General features: G+C 47.6%; 1 protein-coding gene across 1 annotated transcript in view; it reads left to right on the top strand.

The window, feature by feature from the left end:
* The window catches only part of PSRC1 (proline and serine rich coiled-coil 1), a 437,095-nt gene that overhangs the window by 279,261 nt on the left and 136,926 nt on the right, over positions 1-20,908 (top strand). The window lies entirely within an intron of this gene.

The raw sequence follows: 20,908 nt of genomic DNA on the forward strand, positions 1-20,908 counted from the left end.
TACATAGGCAATTAATCTATCCTCATGTTAGTCTGAGTCCAGATCTATATTCCTAAAGTCATTGAGATGTTGCTGTAACATCATTCTAGTACTTAGTTCATCTCTTGACACAGGTTTCCTTACACATGATGTAACACAGAGGCCACATATTGCAGGAGCACACTGTATGCATAGACAGAACAGGAAATGAATGGCTAAGACCATCCCAATGACCATTAGAATTTCCATCCCCAGGCGGATATCAGTTCCCAGAACCATCCCATCAATGACCAATCTCCTTTATCCACATGAATAGATTCGGAAATCTTATGTAGTTTGGAGATGGCCTGGTACACTGTTGGAGCGTTATCAGGGATGAAGATACAGCAACTAGATTGGATCAATCTGCATACTCCACCTCGGTCTGCAAGGATGACATCTAAAGCGACCCTGTTCTGAAGGGTCATAAGCCGATCCGACTGGAGCTTAGCAGTCAGGTTACTAAGGGCACCAGTAGTTTCTATCACGGTGGACTCAACTACCCTTGTCAATTGCCTTATGTTTCTGCTGTTAGCCATGGATCCCCAGAACGGCAGAAAACCTTTTGCGAAGTCCCCAAATTCTTGACCTGCAGTGTCCTCCTTACTCAAGACACCTCTAACTACCCTTGTCCTGTGGTAATCCACCGCTGCTGTGTAGGTGGGAGGTAACAGGAATGAAACAAAACATGAGCCCGAAAAGTCAGGGGGCAACCATGTGTAGGCTCTATCATGACAGATAAAATAAGTACCCTTAGCTGCTAAAAACACTGGGGAAGTCTGAGATCCAAAGACATATGTTTCTGTACAGACACTCTTCCCTAACTGAGCCCTGGGATTCATGCCATTACCTTGCAGACACAGATAACCCTGATGGGGTACAATCCAAATCGGGGACGATCTCTTAGCTTGCTGTTTTTCACTCAGAGTAGTTCCATACCCAGTCATGTTCCATCCTATGTATAATAGTGTCTCATCTCTAGGGATAGTCTCATAAGAAATACCTTCCTTAATCATGTCAACTATACCTTTGACTAGAGCACTTTTTCTAGGATTGTCTGTTATAGAACGCAGGGGGTAGATTTCGTGTGCATATATGAACATTGTCCTATATGCCCATACAGAACCATTGTGACTAAATGGCAGGACCAAATAAGGGATCCCTTTATCCGTTGTGTGAGGCATAAGACCGCACACCCAACAGTTAGTTGTGTTCATCACAAGTTGGTGTTGGTGTAACAACTGAACAAAGGAGTTATTAACGAACTCCAATCTCCTATTTGATTCGTGGTCAGGCAGAGGGTGGAAAGAATGAGCAGAAACAGTAGGGGGAGGTATAGGTGATGCAGTGGGCGCAAATGTTACATGGAAAGAGAATAAAACATAACTTATCAAAAAGATCATTACGCTGAATAGCATAAAAATACACAATATTATAAAACTTTTCTTTGTCATCTTGTTACACAGTCTCTGCTTAAAGTTCATTTGTTTGGCAGGTCTCTCCAAATCGGGAAACTCCATCCTCTCTAAAGTGCTGCCCGCGGTGGGAGGTTGCCTCTGCTAAGGGATGCTTCCGTCAGTCTAGGGCAACTCCCTTGGACCAACCAGAACTACCGACCTAACGTCGTCAGCTGCACCCCAAAGACTTTAATCAACCGCGGCCCTAGCAGCGGAACCCGGATGGCGGTTCGAAAAACAAAAATGAGCACGTTTCTTAGATGGGAGAGCTGCACTTTCAAAAATAGTACTTGGGGAAAAAGAAAATATCTTTTTATTTGTCCATGGATCTTTGTCTCAAATTGTAAAAAAAATTATTTTATTAGTTCGTTTTTCTCGGTCTCAAATTATACCGTCGTTTCCCAGGTATTGTCTGATCTGGGAACAAAAGGTCAGGCTCTGTAATGTTCACTCGCTTGGATGGTGGCACAGCCTTGTGCAAAATGTTTTCGTTTTCTTGTTCAGAGTCAGTTTCTTTTACATGTGAATCATTAAAAGGGACAGTATTTGGCACGGCATCAGGTCCTGGGTCAGCGACACCCTCCTGGACCCACTGGTCATAGGGCAGAGGTAAGGGTACCTTTTTACAGTGGACCCCGTGGATCCAGGCCTTCTTCCCTTCCACTCGAACTGCCGATCTGGTAGAGAGAAGGACGAGGTGTGGTCCCGTCCACCTGGGCTGGTCGTTTTTAGTCCTTTGGAAATTCTTTATCAACACCCAGGATCCAGGGTTTATGGGGTGTCCTGGAGTATCAGAAGCCGGAGGCAGGGAGTCATGTACCTGTTGATGCAAAACACGCAATTTAGCCGTCAATTCATACAGGTAATCAAGCAAAATAGGGTGTTCTAGCTTGCTGAACTTCGTGGGCCTAGGCACTCCCCATATGTTGGCTGGCCGGCCAAAGACAATTTCATAAGGGCTGAGTTTCACTCGCGAATGCACAGTCATTCTGGTGGATAGGAGTGCTAAGGGTAGAGCGTCAGGCCATTTAAGACCTGTGCTCGCTTGGATTTTGGCCAATTTAAGTTTAAGCGTGCCATTGTAACATTCTACTAATCCAGCTGATTGGGGGTGATTTGCAGCGTGGAACTTTTGCCGTATACCTAGCCCTTCACACACTCTCTTCATCACACGACCCACAAATTCACTTCCGTTATCAGACCAGACCATTCTAGGCATTCCAAACCTGGGGAAGTACTCTTTCACAAGGGCTTTTGCTGTGGACAATGCAGTATTGTCTTTTAGGGGATAGGCTTCTACCCATCTTGAGAAGGCACAAACAACAACGAGCACGTATTTGTAAGTTGTTGCACCTCTCCATGTGTATGAAATCTAGCTGCAAAACCTCGAACGGATACGTAGGAGGTGCAAAATGACCAGCTGGAGTTGGGGTTCCCCTACCAGGATTGTGCTTCAGACATACCATGCAATTCTTGACGACATTCTCTGCACACTTGGGAATCCCTGAATTCTTCCACACTGGGGCCAATAACTCGCAAATCCCTTTCACGCTGATATGAGCCATTCCATGAGCCATTGTAACTACTGCAAGCACATATGCATCGGGTAACAACCATCTCTGACGCTCTGTCAATTCAATCCAACAACCATTTGCATCCATTCTACCTGTACTCTCTCTCCACGTGCTCAACTCTTTCTCTGTGGCCTCAGCTTGGATGGACTTCACACTCTCTATTGTGTCCTCACATAGTCCAACATCACCAGTCCATCTTTCAGGGCCTGCAACATACATTCAGCTCATCACATTCTTGGCCGTTTCTTTAGCGATCTCATCAGCAAATGCATTTCCACGACCAATATCATCAGTCACTTTCTTGTGAGCACTGCATTTCACAATCGCCATTTGCAAGGGCAAGGTCAGTGATTCAAGAAGCTCATTTACCAACTGCCCATGCTGAATCTTAGCTCCATGCGAAGTCAGGAACCCACGTTCTCTCCACAATCGTCCAAAACTGTGAGCCACTCCAAACGCATACTGACTATCAGTGTAGATAGTCACTTTCATTCCTTTGGACAATACACATGCTCTCGTGAGTGCAACTAATTCTGCAGCTTGAGCTGAACCATGTGGTACTCGTGTAGTTTCAACAACTGTTTGCAAAGTCGTGACAGCATATGCTGCAGTCACGTTACCATTTGGGAGCTTGAAGCATGAACCATCCACCCATAATGTACCATCACATTCAGCAAGAGGAGTGTCAAATAAATCTACTCTCCCTTTTGTTTCTTCCTCTGTTGCGAGAAAACAATCGTGCTGTTCTAAAGCATCTGATTCCTCTGCAATTGGCAACAACGTAGCTAGATTTAAGGTACTGCACCTTTTTATGTGTACATGGCTCGCTAGCAGTGTCAATTCGTAACTGGACAATCGAGCACTAGTTAAGTGCTGTGTCTTTGTTCTATTTAACAATGTGTCTACTGCATGTGGGACCATCACGATTAGTGTATTATTCATTACTAGACCAGCAGACTGTCGAATAGAAACAGCTGCTGCTGCTGTGGCTCTTAAACAACTTGGCAATGCTTTAGCTACCAGATCCAAAGTTGACGAAAAATAGCGCATGGGCGCTGCCTACCTCCAAATAACTGAGTCAACACAGACAATGCACAGCCCTCCTTCTCGTGGACATACAATGTGAAAGGCTTACTGTAGTTGGGGGTACCTAACACTGGAGCCGAACATAATGCTGTGCGTAATTCGAGAAAACTTTTCTGACACTCTTCAGACCAAGGAATGGGATCGGGTGTACCTTTACACGTTAATGCCACCAAGGGTTTGGCCAATAACGAAAAATTTGGAATCCACTGTCTACAGTACGATGTAATGCCCAAGAAAGCACGCACTTCTCTCTGTGTTCTTGGCACATTCAATTTCGCTATTGCCTGAATTCTTTCTGGGGTCAGTTTCCTTCCCTCCTTCGATAAGAGGTGACCTAAGTAGGTCACTTCTTGTCGGCAATATTGCAGTTTGGAAAGTGACACCTTGTGATGCAGATCACACAGATGACGCAATAATGTCAACGTGGCCTTTTTACAAATTTTCTTAGTATCTGCAGCAATGAGCAAATCATCCACATATTGTACAAGAGTAGCACCTTTAGGTAAAACAATCGTGTCAAGCTGTGTTTTTAGAGCTTGACTGTATATTGATGGACTTTCACAGTAGCCCTGAGGAGCGCGTTTAAAGCGGAAGCTTCGACCTCCTAAACTGAAGGAAAAAATATCCCTGCTCTCCTCAGCAATTGGGATACTGAAGAAAGCATTCTTAAGGTCAATCACCGAAAACCAAGAGGCAGAGGCTGGAATCATAGTCAATAATGTGGTAATGTCGGGTACAACTGGAAATTGTGGCACAACAATTTTATTCACTTCTCTAAGGTCAATCACGAATCTGTACACGGGTGGCTTAGAAGGGTCAGTTCATTTTAAAACAGGCAGAACAGGACTATTGCAAACATTGCCTCGTGTTTCTTCAATGACATCCTTTTCAATTAATTCGTAAACGATCGCTAGCAAAGCTTTTTCACCCTCACTCGAGATTTTGTATTGGGGAATTCGTGGCATTTTAACGTTGGCTTTCAATGTTACAACATATGGTGGAATTTCTAAACGACCCACATCATTAGGACCAGTGGCCCAAAGAATATCTGGGAGAAACGATAATTCTGCAGGAATTTTATCCCTCGACAAATACATGGGAGAAACCACTTTCTTACCTAAAGTAAGTTGTACTCCTGAAAGAGAACAGTACAAAGTTGCATACAATCTTTTTAACAAATCCAATCCTAGCAAGTTTTCACCACAACCTGTTGTCAGAATGAGGGGTGCTTCGAATTCACAAGGACCAACAGAAAGAGACAAAGGGTCAGAAATTGGATTTCTAACTGGGGCGCCAGAAAAACCTACAGAAACGTTCATTTCGCCAGACAAAGGTGCGCCAGGGAGTTTGGAGTGCATAATAGAACTCTTTGTAGCACCAGTATCCAACAGAAAAGGCTCTCACACACCTGATGTAATCACCTCAACGTAAGGTCCACTCTGATCTACTGGAACTGAAACAACTCCCTCTCTTTGTCTATGGCTGTCCTAGCAATCATTATTCTCCAAATACTCATCTTCTGTATAGTAATCATCAACGTAGTATTGAGCTGTCCTGTCAGATACGTTATTTTGCTGGTCAAATCTGTTCATAGAGTTTTGTGGTGGAAGGGGACGTGTGTTCTGAGGGGCATTTCCACGCCCTCTACCTCTAAGTGCTTGCTGACTGCCACGACCTCTAACACCAGAAACTCCATTTGCACGTTGTAATAGAATAGGACAATTATACTTGAAATTACCTTCTTGTCTGCAATATGAACATTGGTTGGGGCCTACAGGGACACGTGGCTGAGTGTACTCGACTCTTTGCGAGTTCCTCTGATGTTGTTGAGGCTGCTGGAAATTATTCTGGTAGTGATTCTGACCACCATTATTCTGATTACCACCACCACGTGGCGGATAGGCTTGCTGTAGCAAAACCTTCGTCTTTAATTCTTTCGTTTTCTTTTCTACTCTATCTTTCTCATCCTTGTCTCTATTTTCGTAATATTGTGCAGTAGCCAATATCTGGGCTGAAGATGAGACTGCCCAAGAACTTTCTGAATCCTTTAACTTTTTACACAATTCTGGAAGCAGATTGTGCACGAATTTATCGACAAACAATCTCTGACAACCTTCTGTGGTCATATCTTGACCGCTGTGGTCAACGAATGTTTCTTCAAACCTGGTGAAGAAATCTGAAACAGTTTCTTCTTTCTTTTGCTTGCATGCAGACAATTTATCCCAATTTACACGTATTGCAGGCATTATCGTTTACATGTAATCTACTATTTTACCAGCGAGTTCTGCTATCAAAGGCTCAGGCTTGGCACCACCAACTTGTCGGGCATCTGCAGCAGTAATAGTAGCCCATGAGTCACCTAATTCCTGATCATGATCTATATGACGAATTTTCCCCAATAAAGGCTGTGGAACAACATTCCCAAATAGCATATCGATATCTGCTAAATTCATTATACATGACCCAGCTGTTTGCGACAACTCTTTGTAATACCCTGCAGGATTTTTACGCGGATCAGGTAATGTTTGTTTAAGGGCTAAAACTTCAGCTCGCTTCCATGGGACATGTACCCATACACGCTGAAAGTGTGGCAGAATAGGTGGGACAGCAGTCGTGTCACCCTCTCTCCATTGTGGGGGAACTTCTCTCATAGGGTATTGTCGCGCCTTTTTCCTACTAGATGTACTAGGCTCAGATGGTGACCCAGAACTGCTCCCCTTACTCCGATATGATAACAACATTTCAACTGCTTTTTCCACATCTGGACCTACAATCATACCCTCTCCGAACTTAAACCGTACACAACACATCTCATGCGGGATGCATTCCAGATCATTGTCTTCTAAATCCTCGCAAAGAAAAACACACATCTGTTCGAAAACATATCTCTGTGTTGCCGCTTCCCATTGATGGAAGACTTCCATGACAGACTGTACATCATATTTTACAGTGTCCATGACCCATTTCCGTGCTAAACTATTCAGTGAGTCTCTCTCTTGATAGTCAGGCAGTCGACTTCGCAACTGTCTTCTTCCTATGTTAGGGGTCGTAGTAGGCGACCCGAAAAGAGGTAAAAGAAGGTTAGTAACAGTGCTGGCCATTTTCTGCCGAATTGAAGGTGAAACTGAAGGAAGAACGGATGGAGAAATGGGGTGAGATAAGGCAGGGGCAGAGATAGCAGTAGAGGTATCAGTAAAAATAGAAGGAACACTAGGCAAAATCGTAGAGGAAGCATTAGGAGAAGTAGAAGGTACATTAGGCGAAATCGTAGAAAATATAGGTGAAACAAGTGTGGTTGGTGGGCCTGGAGCAGGCTGCACCATAGAGACAGGAGTCAGCTGGAGAACAGCTGGAGGGTGCTGTGGAAGAACAGGAGGCGTAGTTTGCGCAACTAAAGGTTGCGGGGGTGCCGTGGCATTTTGCGCATAGGGGGGTGGCGAATTTAGTAAATGCGACATTAATGGGTCTTTTTCACGCTCTTTTGCTGCCTCTTGCTGAAGAGACGGCAAAACTGGATAGCATTTATCTATCGCCATTTTACGTTGCCTGTGCAACTGCTCACTCATCTGTTCTTCTTCATTGTCTTTAAACTGCATAGCAGCTTTCATTACTGAAATATTCCCTTCTCTCTTATTTTTCTTCTCTAATTTAATTTCTTTTTGTCTGGCCTCTTTACGCCATAAGCGGAAAGAGTCAAACATCGCCGGCCGGGCTTTCTTTTTAAAGAGTTTAACTTCAAGGTTGTCTAAGATTTCGGAATCAAAACTACCATATTGGGGCCATTTTAGAACACCATCTTTCCTGGTGTATTTAATCCATACTTCGTTGTAGGTGATGGGGCCTACCCCATGTTTCACATATAGCTCGTAAGTTGGAGTTCCAACTGGAGGAACCGGACATGAGTCCTCCAATCGGGAGTCCCTATTATTAAAACCAAGACAAAACAAATTTCCAAGTCTAAGACTAGGCATCTTCGCTCTCTAGTCTAGTTCCAAACTTCAAAGGATTATCGATTACGATATTTCTCGTGAATACACGAGTCCTTGGGTTTTGGTGCTTGCAAGTACCAACAAATTATCCCAAAGGATACCCAAGACTAAGACCAACTAAGGACTGGGAGACGCTCCACTTATACTTAACTGAAATATCGATGACGTCACCAGAAGACTCATCTTAGTGTTTCGCTCTACCAAACTTCAAGGGTCCAAATCAGGGCGATAGCCAGGGCAGCAGTCCTTGTAGCCGTCGGGAAGCGGGAAACCTCGCAGCAAAGACCTTCGGACCACGTCGACATGCAGGGGTCGATGAGGTGGTTGGCCGTCCTCTGGAATTTTCACACGAAGCTCCTCACGATCCTCTGGCTGACTGGTACCACTGGAATCGCCCCAAACGTTGGGCGCCAGCTGAGGTACTGGGTTTTTAAGAACCGGCACAGAACCGGTAACCCAGCGGTGTCAGGGTACACCCAGAGACCTCGGGTTCTTCCTGATCCAGACCACAGAAACTCAGAGTCTTCTAGGTGAAGTCAAAGATTGGTTTATTGGCTGCAACCAAGGTAACAAGTGTCCTAGAAGTACAACACGGGGAAGTATATTCTCAGGAGACTGCTCGCATTTACAAAGTCAGGCTTCTCTCTTTATACAGAATATTCAGCTTCAGGCAAACATTCTTCGAATTCGTAGTATGTCATTTACAGTTATTGGTTTACAAAAGAAAAGCAGAGTCATGATGACATGTACATATTTCACGTCGTGCTGCCTACAACAAATCACTTGGCAAGGCCCAACATTTCATCAGATATCAGTGGACCCCCAATAAAAACAGGCACCTCCCCATCATAAAGTAAGTGAAGCAAAAGAGTAGAGACAGATGTGAGCAAGATACGGCAGGTGTGCGCGCTGAAATGGTTTTATGGCTTGTTGAGCCTAGATGCTACCTTGCTCGGCCACTGGGAGGGGAACTGACCTAACGAGTTCGGCCTGGGGCAATGGTTCCAACTTGCACAGGTCATGGAAAAGTCGATTAAGGAGTATGTGTCCTTGTGGAATTGAATTCAACTGGATTAAGGCCTATGTAAAGGGCAACAAATAAATGGAAGCCAAGGGTTCAGAACGCAAATGATGATTTCGAGGTGAAATCGTCACTCGAATATGCTGAAAATATATGTACATGATGTACTCGTCATTCTCGGTCTTTTGATACCAAATTCGTCATGTTTCGACGAAGTTTTAATTCTCGAGTCTGGAATGATTACACGAATCCAGATTTTCAGAACCACAGTTCTTTCATTTTCTTTTTATCTTCATGTATGCCATTGTTTGCCTCATATTAGCTTCTCATGTAAAGCACTCTGATACCTCCTGGGTCTAGCCAGCGCTATATAAAATTCTCAAAATAAAAAATAAAATATGCACCATCAGGATTCAAGAGGACTTGATCCCCCAACTTAAAATGTGCCACGGGGCGCGTTTGCACAGTGGTGAAGGGAGAGGGCAGGGCTTGAGGTAACACGTGTGCAAACACACCCTGTGGCGCGTTTTAAGATGGGGAATTAATTACCCGTCAATCCTGAGGGCCCTTGGGGGCCAACTAGCCCACCAGGTTCTTCCAGTAAGCACTACAAACCTGCTTTGCAGAGAGGTGGTCCAAGCCATGCCCCTTTTTTACACCTCTCTGCTACGCAGCTAGTGGCGCTTTTTGGAAGTACCTCGTGGGCTTGTTGGACCCCAGGGACCCTCAGGATTCAAGGGGACCTTATCCCCCAACTTAAAACGCGCACAGGCGCGTTTGCATAGTGGTGAAGGGAGGATGCGGGGCCTGAGGTGAAATATGTGCAAACGCTCCCTGTGGTGCGTTTTAAGTTAGGGAATTAATTTCTCTTCAATCCTGAGGGTCCCTGGGGGCCAACTAGCCCACCAGGTACCTCCAGTAAGCGCCACTGCATTGCAGAGAGGTTGTCCAGGTCGCGCCCCTTTTTACACCTCTCTGCAACGCAACTCTGTGGCACTTACTGGAGGTACCTGGTGGGCTAGTTTGCCCCCAGGGACCCTCAGGATTCAAGGGGACTTAATTCTCCAACTTAAAACTCGCCAGGGGGCGCGTTTGCAGAGTGATGGAGAAAGGGGGCATGGCCTTTGTCTACCTCTCACCAATCCCACTGCTTGGGGCTTACTGGAGGTAAAAGGTAAGCTAATTGGCCCCTAAAGTACCGCCAGCAGTGAAGGGGACTTCAATCCCTATCCAAGAGCATGCCAGGAAGCGCGTTTGTCCACTGGTGGGCAAAGTGGGCATGCTTGGTACAAGTATTTACCAGTGCTGCTGTGTGGGACTGACTGGAGGTAATAGTTTGGGAATTTGTCTCCCAAGGATGTCCTTGGGGGCCAACTACCCCTCTTTGTACCTCCAGTACGTCCCTCACGGTGGGATTGCTAAGACGTCTTCGGAGGCCATGGGCCCCTTTCTCCACCACTCTGCAAACGTGTCTCGTGTCAGACTACGGGATGGGGGATGAAGTCCAATCTGGTCCTGAGGGAGTTTGGGGGCCAAGAATCCCTCCTGGTACCTACCTTCCTGAGCGTTGGTTGGTCGTCCAGCACCCTTTCTCCACCACTCTGCTTACGCGACTACTAGTTAAAGTAGCATATTTCTGCACCTCTGACCTAGAGGTAGGTTTAATCCCCCTGCCCTATTATGCACTAGGGCCTTACAGAGGAGGATGCTAATCACAGGAGTACCCCAACGCATAGTGTTCCATAGTGTATGTAGGTGTTTTCACGTTATTCTAAGTGTCTTTTAGCATAGCACTGGCTCTAGGCTGGTTAGTCAGTCAGTTACCACCAGTACCCGTCTGAAAAAGTTGTGGGCACAGGATGATTTTGCAACAAGGCCTCTTTCTGCTCCTCTGTTGGTTCTTACTGCATATGTGTTGCTTCTGCCTGCACGTTTCTTAGTCTTTGTGGACTTCTGTTGCTTCTTCCTGCATTTCTTTTGCTTCTTTCTGTGTGCTTTTTCTTCTTTCTTCACATGTCCTACCTCTGTAGGCATAGTTTGAAACTAGCATTTAAAAAACCTTTGAAATTCACTTAAATAACCATAGGTTTCAGGCACGTTATAGTTAGAAATTAGCATTTAAAAAACCTTTGAAATTCACTGAAAAAAACATAGGTTTCAGGGACCTTATAATTAGTTGGACATTTCACTCGTACAAAACCATATAAATTCCCCAGTTACAGTTAGTTCAGCTAACTATAACTCACGCCCCCACAATGCACTGCTGATGACGTCACATATTACATCACTCATGACATGGTCAATGACATCACTGATGACATCTCAAATGACATCACTGATGACATCATCCATGTAATAAATTGATGCATCTTCTCACACCCTCATAAAACCTTTGATACACCCACTCTAAATTACAGACTGCCATTCTCAAAACTATAGACACTCCAACACCAATATCTACATACCCACTCACTGATTCTTGGGTTTTCACACACATCCACTCACTCACCTGTACAGTCACTCATACTTATGGTCACTCAGTACAGGACTGTCATATGCACTCATACACCTATATAGACACTCACACACCACCACTCATCCATAGAGGTACTCCCACACCTAGTGAGTCATGCAAATAATTAATCGTACTGCCATTTACTCACCTATATAGTTATAAACACACCAGCCCAATTACTCAACCAATCAATCATATCATTTGTAAAGCGCACTACTCGCCCGTGAGGGTCTCAAGGCGCTGGGGTGAGGAATGCTGCTAATGCTCGAAAAGCCAGGTCGTGAGTTTTCTGAAGGTGTGCAGGTCTTGGGTCTGCCATAGGTGGATGGGGAGGATCTTCCAGGTCTTGGCGGTGAGGTGGGAGAACGATCTGCCACCGGTGGTCACTCTTCGGAAGCGGGGGACTGTGGCAAGGGCGAGGCCGGTGGAGCGGAGTGGCGGGTGGGGGTGTAGAAGCTGAGTCGTCTGAGGTACGTTGGTCCGGTGTTGTGGAGTGCCTTGTGTGCGTGGGTGAGGAGCTTGAAGGTTATCCTCTTGTTGACCGGGAGCCAGTGCAGGTCTCTCAGGTTGGGTGTGATGTGGCTGCGGCGAGGGATGTCGAGGATCAGGCATGCAGAGGTGTTCTGGATGCGTTGGAGCCGTCTCAGGAGTTTGGCCGAGGCCGCTGCGTAGAGGGCGTTTCCATAGTCCAACCTGCTGCTGACGAGGGCCTGGGTGACCGTTCTTCTCGTTTCAGTGGGGATCCACTTGTAGATCCTGCGAGCATGCGGAGGGTGTTGAAGCAGGAGGAGGAGGCGGCGTTAACCTGTTTAGTCATGGAGAGGTTGGAGTCGAGGATGACCCTTAGGTTGCGTGCGTGGTCGGTGGGTGTTGGAGCGATTTTCAGTGCGGTCGGCCACCAGGAGTCGTCCCAAGCTGAAGGGGTGGATCCGAGGATGAGGACCTCAGTCTTGTCCGAGTTCAGCTTCAGTCAGCTGTTCCTCATCCATTCAGCGACGGCCTTCATTCCTTCGTGAAGGTTGGTTTTGGCGGTGAGGGGGTCCTTGGTGAGAGAGAGGATCAGCTGGGTGTCATCGGAGTAGGAGATGATGTTGAGGTCGTGGCGGCGTGGGCGAGCGGTGCCATGTAAATGTTAAACCGAGTTGGGCTGAAGGATGAGCCCTGGGGTACGCCGCAGATGATCTTGGTGACTTTGGAGCAGAAGGGGGGAAGGCGGACGCTCTGTGTTCTGCCAGAGAGGAGGGAGGTGGTCCAGTCCAGGGCCTTCTCTTGGATCTCGGCGTTGTGGAGGCGTGTTCGCAGTGTGTGGTCGCAGACCACGTCGAAGGCGGCTGACAGGTCCAGGAGGATGAGGGCCGCCGTTTCTCCGTTGTCCAGCAGGGACTTGATGTCATCGGTGGCAGCGATGAGGGCAGACTCGGTGCTGTGGTTGCTGCGGAACCCGGACTGGGAAGGGTCCAGGTCAGTTGTTCGTTGACGGTTTTCTCGATGACCTTTGCCGGACACGGGAGCAGGGAGATGGGCCGGAAGTTCTTGAGGTACTTGGGGTCCACCTTGGGTTTCTTGAGTAAGGTGTTGATCTCAGCACGCTTCCAGCTCTCCAGGAAGGTTACTGTCTCGAAGGAGTAGTTGATGACTTTCCGGAGATGGGGTGCGATGGATGTGCTGGCTTTGTTGAAGATGTGGTGTGGCATGAGTCTGACGGAGATCCAGAGTGGATGGTGTTCATGATCTTGATGGTGTCATTGTCGTTGATGTTGGTCCAGGAGGCGGTTGGTGAGGATGGCGGTCATGGGGGTGGAGGTCTCAGTGGTTGTCGGGGCGGTCATGGCATTGAAGCTGTCATGGATATCTGCAATCTTGCGGTGGAAGAAGGTGGCCAGCGAGTCGCACAGGTCTTGCGAGGGTGGGACGTCATTGGTGTTGGAGCTGGGGTTGTAGAGTTCCTTCACGATGTTGAAGACCTCTTTGCTGTTGTGCGCGTTTATTTATTCAAAGTTTTATATAGCGCGAACAGGATCCTTACAGATATCAGAGCGCTTCACAAAGACAGGGTAGGGGCAGTAGGAGTCAACAGAGATAATGGGAACAGTATAATAGTCAATAACATGGTAATAACAGGGATAGTAATAACATACATAAAACAAATCAATATACAATCAGGTAAAGAAGTAATATAGGACAGCACAAGTCATTGATCCCACTACAGATGTCTTCAGGTACCCCTTGGGTGTGTGGGTGGCTTATACCAATGTTTTAGTATAGAGAGAATAATGAGTGGGGCATCGGGAGAGTGGATCAGTAAACCAACGTGTATCATATCTTGGTCGGTAGTAAGAGAGTAGCGTAGTAGTGCCCCCATCAAGTAGAAGTATAGTGCCAAAGGACAGGGTGAGCAGTGATACAAGGCAATGCATAGTCTCTGATCCAACACCTATAAGGTTCAGGAGATCTTGGCCAGAAGGATGGTTTTCACCTCTTTCTTGAAGAGTGCAGTGGAGGAGATAAGCCTGGTTTCAGGAGGGAGCGCATTCCAGATCCTGGGTGCCTTTCCTGAGAAGGAGCGCTTGTATGTTTTCACTTTCCGGAATCTACGAGGTTTCAGGAGTAGATTTTTTGTACTCCTATTGGATCTTGAACCTCCCGATATAGACAACTTTTGAGCGAGGTAGTTTGGTGCCTTGTGGTGCACGGCCGCGTGTGTCATAACTGCAATTTTTAGCTGTATTCTGGCTTCAAAAGGCAGCCATTTTAGAGACTTTAAGTCTGGGGATATGTGCGAATGCTTTCTTGAGCCAGTAATGAGTCTCGCGGCAGCGTTCAGGGAGGCTCTTTAGGGTGCTGTTGTGGATAGCGGGAGTCCGCTGAGGGCTGCAATTCCGTAGTCTATTCGAGGGATGACTAAAGCTTGTATAGCGTTGTCGTCTAGGCGGTTTTTGAAGGAGGCCCTTTTGACGGATCTGATGAGGTGATGGTGTCTGCGGGTGGCGTGGCTGTCCGGTGTTCGTTGACGGAGCCAGATCTTCTCCAGCTTTCGGCAGGTTTGCTTGGAGGCCCGGAGGTCTTCAGTGAACCAGCTGGCTTTCTTGTTGGCGTGACTGTTGGAGGGTTTCTTGATTGGGGCGAGGGTGCTGGCGCAGTCGTTGATCCACTGTCTGCGGTTGCGGGTGGCTGTGTCGGGGTTGGCGGGTGGGATCTGGGCGAGGGTGGTGGTTAGCTGGTCTTCGGTGACTTTGCTCCAGGAGCAACGAGGCATCTGTTGGGTGCGGTGGTGAGTGGTGGGTTTCTTGAAGGTGAAGTGGAGGCAGTGATGGTCGGTCCAGTGGAGTTCGGTGGTGTGGTTGAAGGAGACTTGGGGGCTTGCGGAGAAGATGAGGTCAAGTGTGTGACCGGTGGAGTGGGTGGGTGGTGTGCCGAGTTGTCTGAGTCCGAGGTTGGCTAGATTGTCGATCAGGGTGGTGGAGTTGGTATCGTTGTCTTTCTCGAGGTGGAAGTTCAGGTAACCGAGGAGGATGTAGTCCATGGAGGCGAGGACGTGTGTGCTGATGAAGTCGGCGATGGAGTCGCTGAACTGTGGACGTGGTCTGGGGGGTTCCTCTGAGGGTGGTGTTGGGGTCGGTGTGGACCTGGAAGTACAGGTGTTCGGCAGTGCTGAGAGTGTTCCTGTGGACGATGACGATTCCTCCTCCCGCTCCGTTGGTGCCGTCTCTGCGGGTGATCGTGTAGCCTTCCGGGTCGGCTAAGGCTATGTCGGGTGCCGAGGCGGGGTTCAGCCAGGTCTCCGTTAGGAAGGCGACGTCTGGGGAGGTTGAGTCGAGTAGGTCCCAGAGTTCAACGGCGTGTTTGCGGGTGGAGCGGGTGTTGAGAAGTATGCATCTGAGGTGGTTGGGTTCTTTCCTGGTCGGCAGCATGGTGGGGCGGATGCTTGTGAAGCTGCAGTTCCCGCAGGTGAAAGATCCGTGGGTGCTCTTTTGGGCGACCAGGAAGCAGGTGTGTGATCGTCTGGTGTTGAGTGCGTGGAGGGTTCTGGCATCGTAGCGGTGTCGGGCGTCGTGGTGTTTGTGGGGACCAGGGGTCCTGGCCCTGGGCTCGGTCCAGGCATGGACGGGCGCAGACAGGCTTGCCTTAGGGACGCCTTCGGCACCCCAGCAGCGTGCCCGCTGCGCGGCCTCCAGGTGAGGGGATGTGGGAGGGAGGAGCAGCTGGGAGGCGGGAGCGGGGTGGCAAATGGGATTACAGGGGGGCATGGATGCAGCGGCGGGAAAAACGGGCGGGGGCCGCGGAGAACTGGGCAGAGGAAGGAAAAACAAGTTTAGGCAATAAAACAGGTACAGACACAGAGGAATAAAAACAAGTCTGGGCAAGAAAGCAAGTACAGACACAGGGGAATAAAAACAAGTCTGGGCAAGAAAGCAAGTACAGGCACAGTGGAATAAAAACAAGCCTGGGCAAGAAAGCAAATACAGGCACAGGGGAATAAAAACAAGTCTGGGCAAGTTAGACACAGAGGAAAAAAACAAGTCTGGGCAAGAAAGCAAGTTAGGCACAGGGGAAAAATACACGATTAGGCAAAAACAATGCAGGCAGAGCTGTGCAGCAGCGTGGGGAGCGACCTGCCTGCAAGCATGCATACAAATACTAGCACATTCTTACGCTCTTATACAATCACTGATACAAGCATACACTCATCCATACAGCCACTCTCGCAGTCACACACTCTCACTTATAGCCATTAATGTACTACAACACACATATATACTGCCTTTCACATTTGTAGTTACTCACACATGTACCACTGAAATATACATTCACTCACTAACACACCCATATACACACACTCACCCACCCATACAGTCCATCACAGATGCACTCTTGAAACCATGCACCCAGTGAATCACCCACTCACACATCTATGCACAGCGTCACACACACCCCACCCACACAAACACTCAGGCACCCATACTTATACTCAGACAAAAAATCATTAACCTATCTAGCCATTCGCAAACCCATGCAGCCGCTTACACACCGACAGACAGACAGATACAGACATTCACACAGTTTAGTCACTCACCCATGCATTCAGTAAGATACGTTTAATCACTCACTTATAGAGTCAGTCACGCACCTACTAAATCATCCATTCAGACACTTATACACCCACTCATTCTTCAATAAGCCTTTCCCTATATATATTAAACATATTTAAACTTTACAGAAACACACAGTCACTGAATGATGTCATCAGTGATGTCATTTGAGATGTCATCAGTGATGTCACTGACCATGTCATGAGTGATGTAATATGTGACATCATCAGCAGTGCATTGCGGGGGCGCGAGTTATAGTTAGCAGTTAGCTGATCTAACTATAACGGGGGAATTTCTATGGTTTTGTACGAGTGAAATATCCAACTAACTATAACAGCCCTGAAACCTATGGTTTTTTCAGTGAATTTCTAAGGTTTTTAAAATGCTAATTTCTAACTATAACGTGCCTGAAATCTATGGTTTTTTCAGTGAATATATATATATATATATATATATATATATATATATATACATACATATATACACACACACACATATAGATTCACTGAAAAAACACAAGTTTCATCGATGCTTGAGTAGGTGTGTGACTGATTGTATACTTGAGTGATTAGGTGTCTCAGTGAATATATGGGTCCCTGACTAGGTTGTCTGAATGTCTGTATCAGTCTCTCAGGTGGTGTTGAAGTGGCTGTATGAGTTGGTGAGTGGGTATGTGAGGTGCTGTATGGGTGATTAATTTGTTGTGGGAGTACCTGTATGGGTGTATGAGTGTTTGTGTGGTTCGGTGAGAGGGTTTGTGACTACCTGCATGGCTGAGTGAGTGTGTGAGTAAGTGAGTATATGGGTTAGTGAGTGTAAGAGAAGAGTTTAATAAGTGACAGAGTATGCCTATGGCTGTGTCGGTGAGTGAATGGATGTGTCAGTGGTATATGGGTGAGTAAGTGGATATATGAAAGGCAGTATAGGTAAGTGTTGGAATATATCAATGACTGTATGTGTGAGTGATGGATTGTGATAGTTGCTGTATGGGTGAGTGAGTGTCTGTATGGGGTACTGATTATATGTAAGTATCTGTATGAGTAAGTAAGTGGGTGTTTGTATAATTTTGCAGGTGAGTCAATGGCTGTCTGACTATGGATGAGTGAGAAGCTCTATGAGTGACTGACAGTGTGTGAGTGGCTGTATGAGTGGATATATCTGTGGCTGTATTATTAAGTGAGTTTGTGTACGAGTGGCTGTATGGGTGACTGAGTGTATGCGTGTGTAGATCTATTAATCCATGAGTGTATATATAAGTACGGGTATGGGCGTGTCAATAATTTTGGTAGTGTGGAAGTTGCAGTGGGTGTATGAAAGGTTACATGGGGGTGAGTGGGTGCCTCAGAGATTCTGTTGATGATGTCATCAGTGATGTCATTTGAGATGTCTTCAGTGATGCCACTGACCATGTCATGAGTGATGCAATATGTGACGTCATCATCAGTGCATTGCGGGGGGCGAGTTATAATTAGCTCAGCTAACTAACGACTGAATTTCTCAGGTTTTGTTGGTGACATGTCAGCCTAACTATACCATCCTGCTAACCTTTGTTTTTTTCAGTGAATTTCTGAGGCTTTTTAAATGCTAATACCCAACTATAACGTCCCTGAATCCTGTGATTTTGTTTCAGTGAATTTCTAAGGTTTTTTTAACTAGCAGTTGCGTTTGCAGACTGGTGGAGAAAGGGGGATGGGCCTCCAACCCTCAATCGGAAATTACGCTGCGTAGGACTTACAGGAGCTACAAGGAGGGCTTCTTGGCCCCCAAAGCCTCTCAGGAGTAAAGTGGACTTCATTCCCAACCAGTAGTGCGCCAGGAGGCAAATTTGCAGAGTGGTGGAGAAAGGGGGCGTGGCCTCTGAAGACTTCTTAGCAGTCCCACTGCGTGGAACTTACTGGCAGTAACAGGAGGGGTAGTTGGTTGAGGCATGAAGCCCCCTTGCCTCCTGAGGGTCCGTGGGGGCAAACTAGCCCTCCTATTGTCACCAGTACGCCTCACACAGCTAGATTGCTGAGAAGTGGTCAGAGGCCACCTCCCATTCTACAGCACTCTGCAAACGTCCCTCGTGGCACACTTCTGCTTTGGGGAAGAAGTCTACTTTAGTCCTGAGATCCTCAGGACACAAGGGGGATGTCATTGCGCCATCAAGCAGTGTGCCAACTGGCGGTTTTGCAAAGTGGTGTAAAAAGGGCATGGCCTCCGCCCATTTCTCAGCATTCCCACTGTGTGGGGCTTACTGGAGGCACCTGGTTGGCTAGTTGGCCCCTAAGGACCTTCAGCAGTGACGGGGACTTCATCCCCCAACCAAAAGCACATCAGGAGGCGCATTTGCAGAGTAGTGCAGAAAGTGGGCGGGGCCTTCCCAAAGAGCTTTTGGACCTCTGGGACCCCATCCCCGGGGCCTGACACATTTTTTAAATTTTTGATCAAATAAAAAGGTAGTGGGCCGCGTGGCCCCCCTCCTGAGGCCCATATATGCCCTTGGGACCCTATCCCACGGGCTGAGCATTTAAATGTATAATTTCTTTTAGGGGGAGGGCGGCCATGCGGCCCCTCTCCCAGGCCGATTTGGGCTTCAGGGAACCCTTACCCCGGTGCCTGACCATTAAAAAAAAAATAATAATAGAGCCCCTCCTGGGCCTTTTTTGGCCCTGGGGACCCCATCCCCGGAGCTTGGCCTCTCGTTGGGAACCACGGGTGAGCCCTGAGGTCCCTGCCGGCTCCCCTCCTCCTGCAGGAGCCAGGATTGCTTTTGAGCAGACGGAGCTCCTAACATGCAGCTCCCTCTGCTCAAAAGCAATTCTGTTCCTCTTCATGGAAGCGAGAGCATTTTCAATGCTCTCGCTTCCATGAAATTATGCAGTGTTTGCTATGGCATGGCGAGAGCAGTGCGCCATGCCATAGCAAACTGCAATGTCCCGGGTTTGGGCACCCCAGAACATTGCTGGAGCCATTCCTGGGGGGTACCGGTCCCCAGGGCCATGGAGGCCCGCATGGCCCCTCGCATTTAATGACTATAGCACCAGGGAGGTGGCAGTCCCCGGGGCTTTGAGGGGGGGCACGAGGCCCCTCGCATTTAATGACTATAGCCCCAGGGAGGTGGCAGTCCCCAGGGCTGCGGGTGCCCGCTTGGGCCCCAGCATCTATTTACATAATTGCCCCCGGGACCTGGCCCACCCGGGGGCCTAATTAAACAAAGTGCAGGAGACTGTTGTTTGTTTAAAAAAAAAAAAACAATTTTGGTGGGATTCTCAGACCCTATGCGACTCCCGCCAAAAAGTAAAAAAAGAAAAATGCTTTTTTTGGCCCTTGGAGTCCATGTGGGTTCATCACCACCCCCTTTTCTGAATCAATTAGTCCACCATAAGCGTGGAAGGGTATACTCAGATGTGAGTCCCTTGCTCATTGCACCATCAGGATTCAAGCAAGCCGGGCCGACGACGCCTGAAATGGCAGAAACCGGTCCCTGGAAGCTTGTTTCCTTCCCAGTACAAGAATTGGCTTGGTAGTTTGGTTTGCCCTGTTCCCATCATGCACTGGGACAGGAACAGACTAATTTGCATATAGCCAAGTTCTGAGCTGGGATGGTGCAGTGAGCTAAAAAACGGTGATGGATCAAGCCCTGATCTTTGGACTGGGTAAGAGTGGTCTGCTTAATTCAGGCACTCTGTTCATCACCACCCCCTTTTCTGAATCAATTTGTCCACCATAAGCGTGGAAGGGTATACTCAGATGTGAGTCCCTTGCTCATTGCACCATCAGGATTCAAGCAAGCCGGGCCGACGACGCCTGAAATGGCAGAAACCGGTCCCCGGAAGCTTGTTTCCTTCCCAGTACAAGAATTGGCTTGGTAGTTTGGTTTTGCCCTGTTCCCATCATGCACTGGGACAGGAACAGACTAATTTGCATATAGCCAAGTTCTGAGCTGGGATGGTGCAGTGAGCTAAAAAACGGTGATGGATCAAGCCCTGATCTTTGGACTGGGTAAGAGTGGTCTGCTTAATTCAGGCACTCTGTTCATCACCACCCCCTTTTCTGAATAAATTTGTCCACCATAAGCGTGGAAGGGTATACTCAGATGTGAGTCCCTTGCTCATTGCACCATCAGGATTCAAGCAAGCCGGGCCGACGACGCCTGAAATGGCAGAAACCGGTCCC

This window comes from Lissotriton helveticus, chromosome 5_1, assembly GCF_964261635.1.
Source record: "Lissotriton helveticus chromosome 5_1, aLisHel1.1, whole genome shotgun sequence".
NCBI classification, from domain to species: Eukaryota; Metazoa; Chordata; class Amphibia; order Caudata; family Salamandridae; genus Lissotriton; species Lissotriton helveticus.